Source organism: Scomber scombrus, chromosome 22 (assembly GCF_963691925.1).
Source record: "Scomber scombrus chromosome 22, fScoSco1.1, whole genome shotgun sequence".
Classification (NCBI taxonomy): Eukaryota; Metazoa; Chordata; class Actinopteri; order Scombriformes; family Scombridae; genus Scomber; species Scomber scombrus.
In genome coordinates, this window is record NC_084991.1 from 6,322,341 (window position 1) to 6,333,560 (window position 11,220).

Consider the following 11,220-nt stretch of genomic DNA (forward strand, 5'->3'; position numbering starts at 1 on the left):
CTAAACATACCACTGGACTGAAGACTGTCAGAGTAAATGCTGACAAACATCATGGTATGCATGTGTGTTCACTCACTGATGTACAAACTGAACTGTATCTGAATGGTGAGACATTCACTAACTGTTGTACATAGAGAGCTGAAGTGTATCTTCGAATCTTTGAACTGAACTCAGGGAGCGATTCCAATCGGCCATGTTATTTGTAGTTTGCATCTCTAATGTTGGCAGGTACAGAGGTACCGCGTGGAGGCCGGAAGAGCTGTGATTGACAAATGATATTTCATTGAATGAAAGGATGTAAACATGCTCATTTAGGATAATAATGATTGCATCCCAATTGTTTTGTTTCCAGCAATTAGCTAGACAAGGCACACCATATCATTGTAACTGTACTGTATATCAAAAAGTGACAGAAACAATGTAAACATTGTTAATTTAGGCTATAAAATGTAATCACTATGCGGCCTGATACATCTGTACAACTCTAAATTTGTAGGCATCTACAGAGGGGGCACCCAAACACCATGACAACAGAAGTGTAAATCCAGTTGGCAGCAACTACTGGAATGAGCCTTGATGTTTACAGTGCAATAAGACTCAAGAACAGTTTGATGTATCACGGTAAGAAAACACAATTTAGGTCAACTTTTATAGATGTGGCTGTTGTATTATTCAAGAGTTGATTTTAAGGCAGAATGAGAGTCTGGCTTGTATTTAGAATGCATTACAAACTCCTGTTAAATTATGCTTAAAAGATCTACATTTGCATAATTTTGTAGACTTTCATAGCCCGCTTTTCTCACAATCTGGCAATAAGTTCTTGTAGCACAAGCTGAACTCAGAAAATATGCATTTACTAGTCTTCTAATGTCATTTTCTATTACTTATCTACCATGTAACTTTCCCACAGAATACCCTCAACTCAGATGAATGTTTGCTATTATCATATATTTTTCAGGGTGCCGACTTCTCCTAACTGATACATGACACAGACAACCTTCATTCTAGTACTTAATAAATTCAACATGACTGTTTTTGAATCTCTGGTGTTTTTCACTTCCATCCATGTGATGAAAAACATGACTGTAGTACCTGCCTGCTTTCCCCTGTGTCTTTGAGTGTGTGTTCCCATCTGTGTTGTAACTGCATGTGTGTTTGCAAGCGTCCTCGTGTGGGACTGTGCGTGTCACAGGTAGATGCTCAGGTGTAATGTGAACCTGGTAGATCTTGTTGATAGCTCTCTAGCTAGACAGTCCATGCAAAGACATGAATAATTGATGCATCTGGGACCAAAAATAGGAGAAAGATAGAGAGAGAAAAGAAAAGAGGCAGAGCTGGAGAGCGATTAAGGAGGGAGAGAAGAGCAGACAGAGTGAGCGATGACATGAGATTGGGAGGAAAACAATCGGAGAGAGAAGGAAAGACAGCGAGAGATTGGAAAAGAAAGACAGATGAAGTAAGATCCAGCGCTTTTAGCCTGAGAAAACTGCCATCTATCAAATGTTGGGCCAGTAAATGGGGACGCAGAGGGCTCTACTGCAGCAAACTACATTATTTACAGCCACAGCTTTGCCAAAGTGGACACAGGAAAGGCTTCAAAGGACTGATTCAAGACTTTATTTTAAGCCATCAAATTATAGCTGCACTAGGCAAGGTTTTAATCGTAAAAATACACCGTCCTATCAGTGTAAATCAGAAAATGAGGATGGAACAGAAACGGTGGTTTCAAGTGTCAGGGTTTAATTAAGGCTGGGAAATGTTCCTAATGCACATGAAGTGAACTTGAAATGTTGGAGCAAAATACAGAACTGCATTATACAGAGAAAATCTCAGCCAGCTATTGGATAGAGGATGTTGTTATTTGGCATGAAGTTACATGATTTATGGGTATAAAAACTGAACTTTAAAGATGCACTTATTGATATATTTAGTGTAATGTGAAGGAAAGATATATGACGCTTCTGACACAGAGAGGATGATCACCCGACTCTGCTGTTCCCCTCTCTTTCAGCTTGTTGCTTTGCTTTTCCGCTGATGTGTTTTCAGCTTCTTCTCCTACACTTAGGAGGCCGAAAAACAAAACAAATGAATTAATAATGCAGCTTTAAACTAGTGACCACTACATGTCTTATGCTTGTTAAAGCTTAAAGACAGTCAACTGATGTCTGAACTTGTCTCTAAACTTAAGTCCTGTATAATATCAATTATTTAACTATAATAAAATTTTGATTATTATAATGCATCACATGAAATGCCCAACTTCAGTTTAGCAGTTTAAAACACACAATCTAACAGGTCAAAGACACACTTTAATTGTGAGATTCTGTGCATTTTATTCAGTTATGAAAAGTATATTTTTAGCCCTAATTGGCTCAGTAACATGAGAAAATTAATGTTAATACAGGATTGTATTCTGCTCCTGCTCTGCTTGTTTCTTATTTTTCTTTATGCGCTAATTTGACTTTCACTACTACGACAGCACACTTGTATTTATTATGTAAAAGCCATATTGCTCACAAGGACGTTCGTTACTGTTATGATGGTGATGCGGCTAAACAAGGATGGGATGTTTTACATAGTAACAATCTTACTTCATGTATACAATATGTGTTGAGTCATTTGGACTCACATATATGAACCCAGCCTTTAGAATGCTATACTCAGGCTTTTTATACAAATCTGATTATTGTTCAGAAGTAATGTGGTTTACTATTGTGTAAGTTATAATTAATTGCGGAATACACTGGTTTGGTAAAATTATTCATTATTACCGGAGTTAATAAGTTTGTCACTCAGTCAGTGTCTAGCTATCTAACTATACAGTATAACTGACCTTTGTATAACCATATTATCTCACCTGGTTTTATTTTTCTTTGTTACATTTCAAACTTTTCACATTTTTCACAGTTTGATCAGATAGCAATTGATAAGTATTTACTATAAGGCCTGCATGCAGAGTACAAGTCAAAAATCAATAATATATAGTGTTCTTAATATGCTACTTGCAGCATTTTTAATATCAATAAATCATAACCACATTAATTATAAAACACATTATATGAATCACTAGTGCAAACAAACGAGACCATCAAGGGAAGTAAGCTGGACTGCTTTATGGCACAAACAGGAAGAGGGAACAGGAGGAGAACTGCAGCTCAGTTGGCTGAATGAATGTCGAACATGAGGAGGAGAAACAAAAAGCAACTGATGCTGACAGATGTTCGCGATCATATTCACACTTTTGAGACAACAGTGTCTGCTAGAAAGTCTGTGTGTGTTATGTGTGCTGCCAATAGCTGGAGTGGATAGCACTTGTGAGACGGATTATGAGGATTAAGGAGGCAGCCAAGCAGAAATGGATGAGACGGATGAAATTCACATTTGTATTCGTCACTCCCCATTCTTTGGTCAAGTGGAATGTGAAAGAAAAGCTTTTATCTATTGTGTATTAACTGTAACACGAATCTCTGTAATAAAATAACCAGCACTACATGAGTGATCTGACCTGGTGGAACAACTTACTACAACAGTTTTTGCACTAAGACAGCAACAAGACAAATACATAGCTGTAGGTTTTACAAAATGCAAAACACTGTTCAAGGCACAGTATGTGACCACTTGGGGGCAGTAGAACAAGCTGTAATGACAACATAATAAAACAGTTGAATTTTTCCTGTGTGTTCAGACTACCAACAGGCTACAAATTTTCAGGGAAAACCGGTGAAGCTACAAACTGACGCCTGAAACTTGCCACTGAATGATAGGCGTGATATGCTACAAATCAAAATTGAGCTAGCTTCATCTTTCTCCAGTGTCGTGGTGAAGCGTCTGCCAATCTTATGTTGTTTTTTTTTCACAATTTCCACTTCCTGTTCTGTTCTATCTAAAAAATGGTAGAGAAATTGCAGCTATTGCAGGAGTACAGGGTATCTAATTTAAAGTTACATTTTTAATGGCACAATGGCTAAATGTGGTAGTGTGTTATTTCACTGTTATCCTAGCTAACATTAGGCTAGCTAATGTTATGCTAGCCAGTGTTGGCTTCTGTGTGTTGGACAGGTATGACTGAAGCGATCCATGTTCGCAGACACACATAAGCCCTTGACGATATAACTACACTTGAGCAGCACTTCAACAGCGACTCGTCAACAATGTGGCTGGTCACACTGGCCATTTTGTTTTGTCACCTGTAGTCTGAACACTCCATTACTCCATTACCCACAAAGCAACATTAGCATTCATTTGGGGCCATTTCTGGCCATCCAATTAATGTAGCTATGTTAGAAATTTAGTCTTATTTTTGTTCTATTTTACCCTCCATAATTTTCAGATGGAAATATTTGGCTCTTTAGCAACTAAGAGCTCCATTTTGTTCACCAGCTAGTCGCTAACTTTGTCTGAGAGTTGACCCTCAACCAAAACAGTGAAGTTGTGGACCGTGAAACCAAAACAATGAGCTGAAAGACACTAAAAATGCCCTGTGGAAGTGAAGTGAACTGCACAATTGGGTGATAACTTTCTGTTAATTTGGGACAGCTTTAGCTTGAAGTGAAAATACTGACTAGAGCAGCTTTAATATATACATATGAAATGCAAGCCACACTCCACACTGCTGCTGTACTTGCACAGCTGCTATTGCTAGCTCACCAGAATATCAAAACCAGCTCTCATAGCTTGGAGATGCGGTAAAGCAAATTAATTGCTTCTCCTCTTTTTTGTTTTTTTAAATCGAGAGAAAAGAAGAGCCTAGGGAACAATTAATGACTTATATTCTATTTGGCTGGTTGGAAAAAGTTCTAATGAATTAACATTTTCAATGAATTTTGAAAAAACATCACTGTATAAAAAAGACAGACAGAGCTCCTCTACTTATCAGCCAGATAGAGGAAACGTAGGCTCACTCTGTCTTGATGAATAATAACCTTACATGCATGTATTGTGTAGTTAGCATGAGCGATATTGAAACATAGACGTCTGCAGCCCTGTCACTATTAACCTAATCCCTAATATGACATCTTAGAGCACATTAAATACTGTTATATAATAGAAAAACACAGCACACTGACACACACACACACACACACACACACACACACACACACACACACACACACACACACACACACACACACACACACACACACACACACAAACACACACACACAAAGAATTTACCACAGACCTCTGTATATATGTGTGTTAGCAATTTTCTCTCTATCTCCCTCCAGCTTCTCTGATCATATACACATGCAAACACATACTGATGTAGACACATCGAGTGTATGCAGTTTTATATAAGTCTAAACCCATATATATAATCTGCATGTGTTTGCACATTACATAGTGTGTCACTTTGTGAATCAAGATATATATGTTTCTGTCTTGTGTGTGTTTGGAGCAAAGCAGAGGTAAACCTAGGATAAGACAGCATTTAACAGGGGGTTCAAATTATATGTGGCAATGGCTCAAATGATGGCGATCTGGAGAAATCTTAGAAATGAGGAAATAATGAGGCAGTGCTGAGACAAAGGCACCTCTGATTGGCTGTCAATTTGAAACAGGATTCTCTCTATCGCCTGGAACACTTAAATATTGTTTATTCCACTGACACTATTTCACTAAAATACTTGCTTTTTTTTTTTTTTGGGAACCTTGTGTGTGCTGTGCTAACATGACGTAACCAATTAACATATTGTAATGTAAGCAATTCCACATTCAGATTATCATTACAATTCATCCTGACATCATCTGAACCTGAAAACTTGAAACATGGTGATCAAGGAAAACAGTTTTAATTCAGAATTAGAATGCCTTTAGTGTCATTGTATTGTTAAAAACAATACAATGAAATTGGAGTCTGTAGAATATGAAATCTTTCTTAAAGACGTGCATGAAAATATAGTAACTTTTTTGTAAACTTTTAGTTTTATGTTTGCACTGGTTAACACAGTTTTAAAAGCTGGTGTAATCAGGTATGGTCATCTAAGTCTTTCTGTCTCAATTTTGCATATGGATGCTGGTTAATTTAAGCTATTTAAGTTTAAAGCAGTACTAATCCATGTTTTGTATATTAATAACAGATCAAATGACCACACGTCATGTGAAAGGAGCCTTGTAGTGATGAATCCACAGGGAATTATCACATGACCATGCAGTTCCCCCAGTTCTACAGAGAGTTTTAGTATCTTGCAGCTCCTCCTTAGATACTTCTGAGTCATACTTATTAGAATTTGTTGCTCAATCTTTCTCTGCTGGCTTTTTGCCTCTTTCTTCTTTGGACTCGTCTGCTCCCAAACTAAATCGACTCAAAACTTTCAGTGCATACGCCATGCAAACAACTCAGCAGCTCTCGCAGCCACAACACCATCAGTAAACGACTCTCACAGCACAGTTGGGTTTTCTAAAGATTGAAAAATCTTCACTGATTGGAGAGATGTTTCTCAGTTAAAGTACTCCACATTTACTTAAGTGTTTTGTTTGTTTTTTTTCCCACATGAGCACCGCTGGTGTCTTGAACTTCTTTGGGACTTTTGAGTGATTCTTCCTGTGAGAAACCACATCTGACCCCAGAGAAAGGAAGCAGGGGTCAAACAAGACGAAGGGGGAATTGAAGGACAAAGAGGTCGGATGAGAACTGGAAGGCAGCTGGTTCAAATCCTCGGACCAGCTGGGAAATAATCCTCCACAAGAAACCTCTGCTGGAGTGTCCTTAAGCACTAGTGGAAGTGTTCGGTTTGTGGCATTAGTGGGAAAAATATTTCTTACAGATAATGATATATTTGAAGGGAATAAAAAGAAAAAAGTGACTTTTTAGGGAATAATGTACACACACTGGTTGATTGACTTAGAGACGTTGAGAATTGGAGTGTAGCCTCAAAACGCTGCTCTTACATCACTGAGATAAATACGAGATGAAGTTATTGATCTCTGTTGGGACACTGGGCCATCATTGCAGCTGAAGAGAGACATATAAAACAATGAAACATGAAGAAAAACAGAATGAAGATCTCTACTCAACTCCTCAGACAGAAACACTGAACTGGTTCTAAATCTGCACTTTAAGTGAAGATCCGAGATTTAGGTGACTCCCTGCAGCTCTGATGTTAATTTTGGAGGTGAGCAGCGATGGCAGATTAGTAATCAGAAGTCAGACAGATAAACACGTAAATGTGCAGTGACACTGAGAGTCTGGGAGTCTTTGGGACCCCTGTAGCTCAACAGATCTTCCATTTGATCTGCGCCGCAGGACCTGGCTGCAACCAGTAAGAAAGTGATTAGTCGATAATGTTCCAAGAAAGGTCAATGAGAGTGCAGCAGCAGGGTGGCGTCTGAATATATAAACCTTGATCTAGGAATTGATTCAAATTTAATGTTAGATCTGTAAGACTGAAAGTTGCACGTGTGTGTTTGGGGAGCTGGCAGAGATGGATCTACATTTGGTTTCCAATCTGAAACGTGTGTGTTTGTGTGCTTTGTGTCTGCACATGATTGTGTATGTGTGTCTTATGGGTTTTGGATGTGGCTCCTAATCTGAGGTCAGAGTTTGCTGCAATCTGGCACAACATTTCTATTTACATTTCAGGTCTTTCACTAATCTGTAATCCAGGGGAAAATGCCTCCATCCCTCTTCCATTAGTAACAGCAAAGGCCTACTAACAGAGTGCGAAAAAGCTTCAATTAAAAACCTTCAGAAATATCTCTGACCTTGATGTGTAAAAACACCTCAAATTAAATAAATGTCTGAAGAAACATTAATAACCAAAAAAAAAAAACTTTCTCAAATAAATGGTTTCTGTAGCAACATGCAGTTTTTCCAGTGTCTACATTAGGATGCCTTTCTCAGCAGTGTACATTTTTGTAACTAAAGCCTAACACAAATACACTGAATTAAAATACATCCTCTTTTAGCTAAGGAGGGAGGCTGGTTGCTTTCATTAACTAAAGCTGGTTCAATATGAATTATGGAAATGAAAGCAGTACATTTCGCTTCGAAACTCATATAGAGGGAAGTGAAACACCAGCATCGTGTGGTTGTTAAGTAGTACTGCAGCTTGATCTCCACTTCACCCCATGCACCTTGACTGTATGGTTCAATGTCTCCACGTGTTCTGTATGTTTAAGATATTCCTTTGTGCACCCTGACAAAAATGCCATGCTGAAATTTTTAGTTGATATGATGAAAATGAATAATAAACATCATGCTTATCCAGATTTAAAGGGGCAATCCACTGATTTTACACATGAAAAAAAAAAAGTCCTGATGATGTCAATCGGGTTTGGGATGGAAACTTAAAAGCCTGTGTTACAAACTGGATGTGTGGCTTTAAAAAGGCATCATTGGTAATGTAGGATCCAATTCTTTTGGAAACATCTACCTCTGCTGTTTTGATTTTGACAATTATTTTCTTAAAGTCTGTTTTTAAACATGTGAGTCAGCTTTATGGAGGTGCACTACTAAGTTGCTGGAGAACCACTGTAACCTCGTCAGTACCAGCCAGCCTAATCTGATGCTCTACAGCTCCAAACTTTATTTTAAATTCTAGAGGAAATCCCAAAATGTGCAAAGATACCAAATATGTAAGACTGACTTTTTGGAATCCATAAAAACATTGAGTTTGGGATATGAGGTGGAACTACTTTTATCTGTACACATATAAGCCACTGTCTCATGTAGCCATTGTCTATGTGACAGAGCAACTGTCAACCAACTGTGACTCATGCTGGTAACTTTAGCCCAAAATACATTTGACACATAGGTAAAGGACAACAGGCTGGAGTTACAATATTCATCACCACAACAGACTGGACAGCTCCTCATCAGGCAAACTAGGGTTTACAAAAGGCTCACGTGAAAAGTTGCATACTGTATGCATGATTGTTTGTGCATTTGGACTAGATTAGATTACCCAATCAAAAACAGAGTGAGGAACTAAAGGAACTGCCAAATAATGGAATTACCCACTTCACCTGCTGACATGCTCCGCAGGCAATTATCACTCTACATACCTGGTGTGATTTCCACTTATTGACTTGGTGAGTTGAGACAAACACAGTTAGAAATCAGTATGACAACAGACAAAGGAGATAGTGATCTGTTCTCATTGAAAAATCACTATATTTGTTCAGTTCTGCTGATGCACTGTCAATATGTAGAAAAACGCAACTGACTGTTCATGTAAAGACTTCCTCTGACAACAGCCCGACTAGTGACACAATCACATGTGAGAATGCTTTACCGCTGCCCATGATCACACACACTGAGCACTGTGTGAAGTGTGAAACCATTGACAAAGTTTACAACAGTTTAAGACTGAAAGAGGTTTAGTGAGAATTAGTAAACACTGATTGGGTTATGTAACCTCAAAGGTCTCACGAAAGGGAGAAACACATGCAATTTAGCTTCACTTGTAGATACATCTCTATAAGTTATATCAACACCAGCCAGAACGCTTTAGTGCTGAATTTTGTGTATGTGCGTGCAGATAACAGTTAATACTGGTGTTTTTCATTGTTTTAATTGATCAAATGTATCTATTGATAACCAAAAATGTTTAAAAAAGAGCTTTTCCACCGATTGAACTTTAGAAATACTAAAATTCAATCGAAACAACATTTTAAGATTCAATAACAATAAAATATTACATTTCTGTCATTCACATGTCATTATTTTGGTAAATCTCACTACTCCTTTTTCACACATGTCAACAGATTGAGTGGATAATCCCCTTAATGTCTCCTTGCTCTCACCAGTCAGCCAGGGTTTTGTTTGCTGGACGAGAAGCTAAGAATTAATCCTCATTACACAATGCAGGAAAAGCTATTTGGTTAATTGGTGAGTTTAAGCACAACTGGGACTTATGAGAATGCCATTTGATTGCAGGTACTTGATCATAGATAAATTAAAACCTGATGATGGGGCTAGGTGGAAAGTCAAGGAATCACCTAGATGTATTCAGTAGTTGCTGAGAAATTTCATTCAGAACAGCAAATGTCACCCTCATGGTGGCCAAAGTGGTGGACCAACTATGGGCATGCCATACCATGAGTCATGCTGCTAGTGTTGCTAAAAAAAAAAGAGAAGGCAGTGAAGACGAGGCCAGAATACTGGGCATGCAAAACTGGCAACTGCTCCCTGAGGGTTCCCGAAGGCTCAAAGAGTGCCGCAAATAATTTCTTATTATTATTTAATTGACGATCAACTGCAAATGTGCTTGTTAATACTTTATAAACCACTATTGCACACGATGAACTATAATTATAGTTGTTGTAGGTGTTCTTCCGGGAACACCTGCATTATTAACTTATCCTGAGGCCCCATATACTAGAGTCAAAATCTACCTTATTAAATGTATGGCTATATTTACTAATGAATAACTCTGATTTAGTGGCAAAATGTATACCTATAGTGATTGCACTATGCTCATGTTTCAAGAGTCCTATTTGAGGTAGTTCTCTGCTAGGCTACTGTCTGAGAAATGTACCTGCTGGCACAGACACACTGAATCCTCTAGAGGGCAGCTTGTGACTACAGCCTGACTAAGTAGTTCTCATTCTGAGCTCCTGGGATCTTTGTGCGTCACTCTGTGAGTGTGGTTATTACTTTAATGTTGTCTATACTTTTTTTAATGCATTTTTTCCACTTTGAATTGTGTTTGAGAACAAAATGTACTGTGAAGATAATCTTTCCTTTTTCAGGATTATATTATTTCAAACCACACAATTAAATGACACAAATGCCAATTCATCACTAATGAATCATGTAACAAAAAATTAGGGTCACACAAGCTCTGACTAAAGCACTACAAAGCATGTTGTATGATAAATGTGGTCATTTTTATCCGCTGTGGTGTCCTGTAATGCTTCTATTTCATTATTACTCAGTTACTCTGTAATATTCACCAAACTGTCTTTTCAATTTATCTCTGTATAATTTAATTTCCATTTTTATCCAGCTTCCCTAATATTTTATAATATTAATGTATTATGTCCACAGTAATGCCCTCTTATCCCTTATATTATTGTTGAAAAGTTGTTGACAAAAAGTTCTGTTGCAAAGCTCACTAGACCCATGCACAAGCACACACTCACGTCCTTATGCAAACTTTATTCAATCCTGATTGGATGGGACACAACCAGAGGGTGGGGCATCGCTGTGATTAATTAGCATACCTATCCAGCCTCATAAATGTGGCGGCAGCCTCACCTGATGCTTCGAACAGC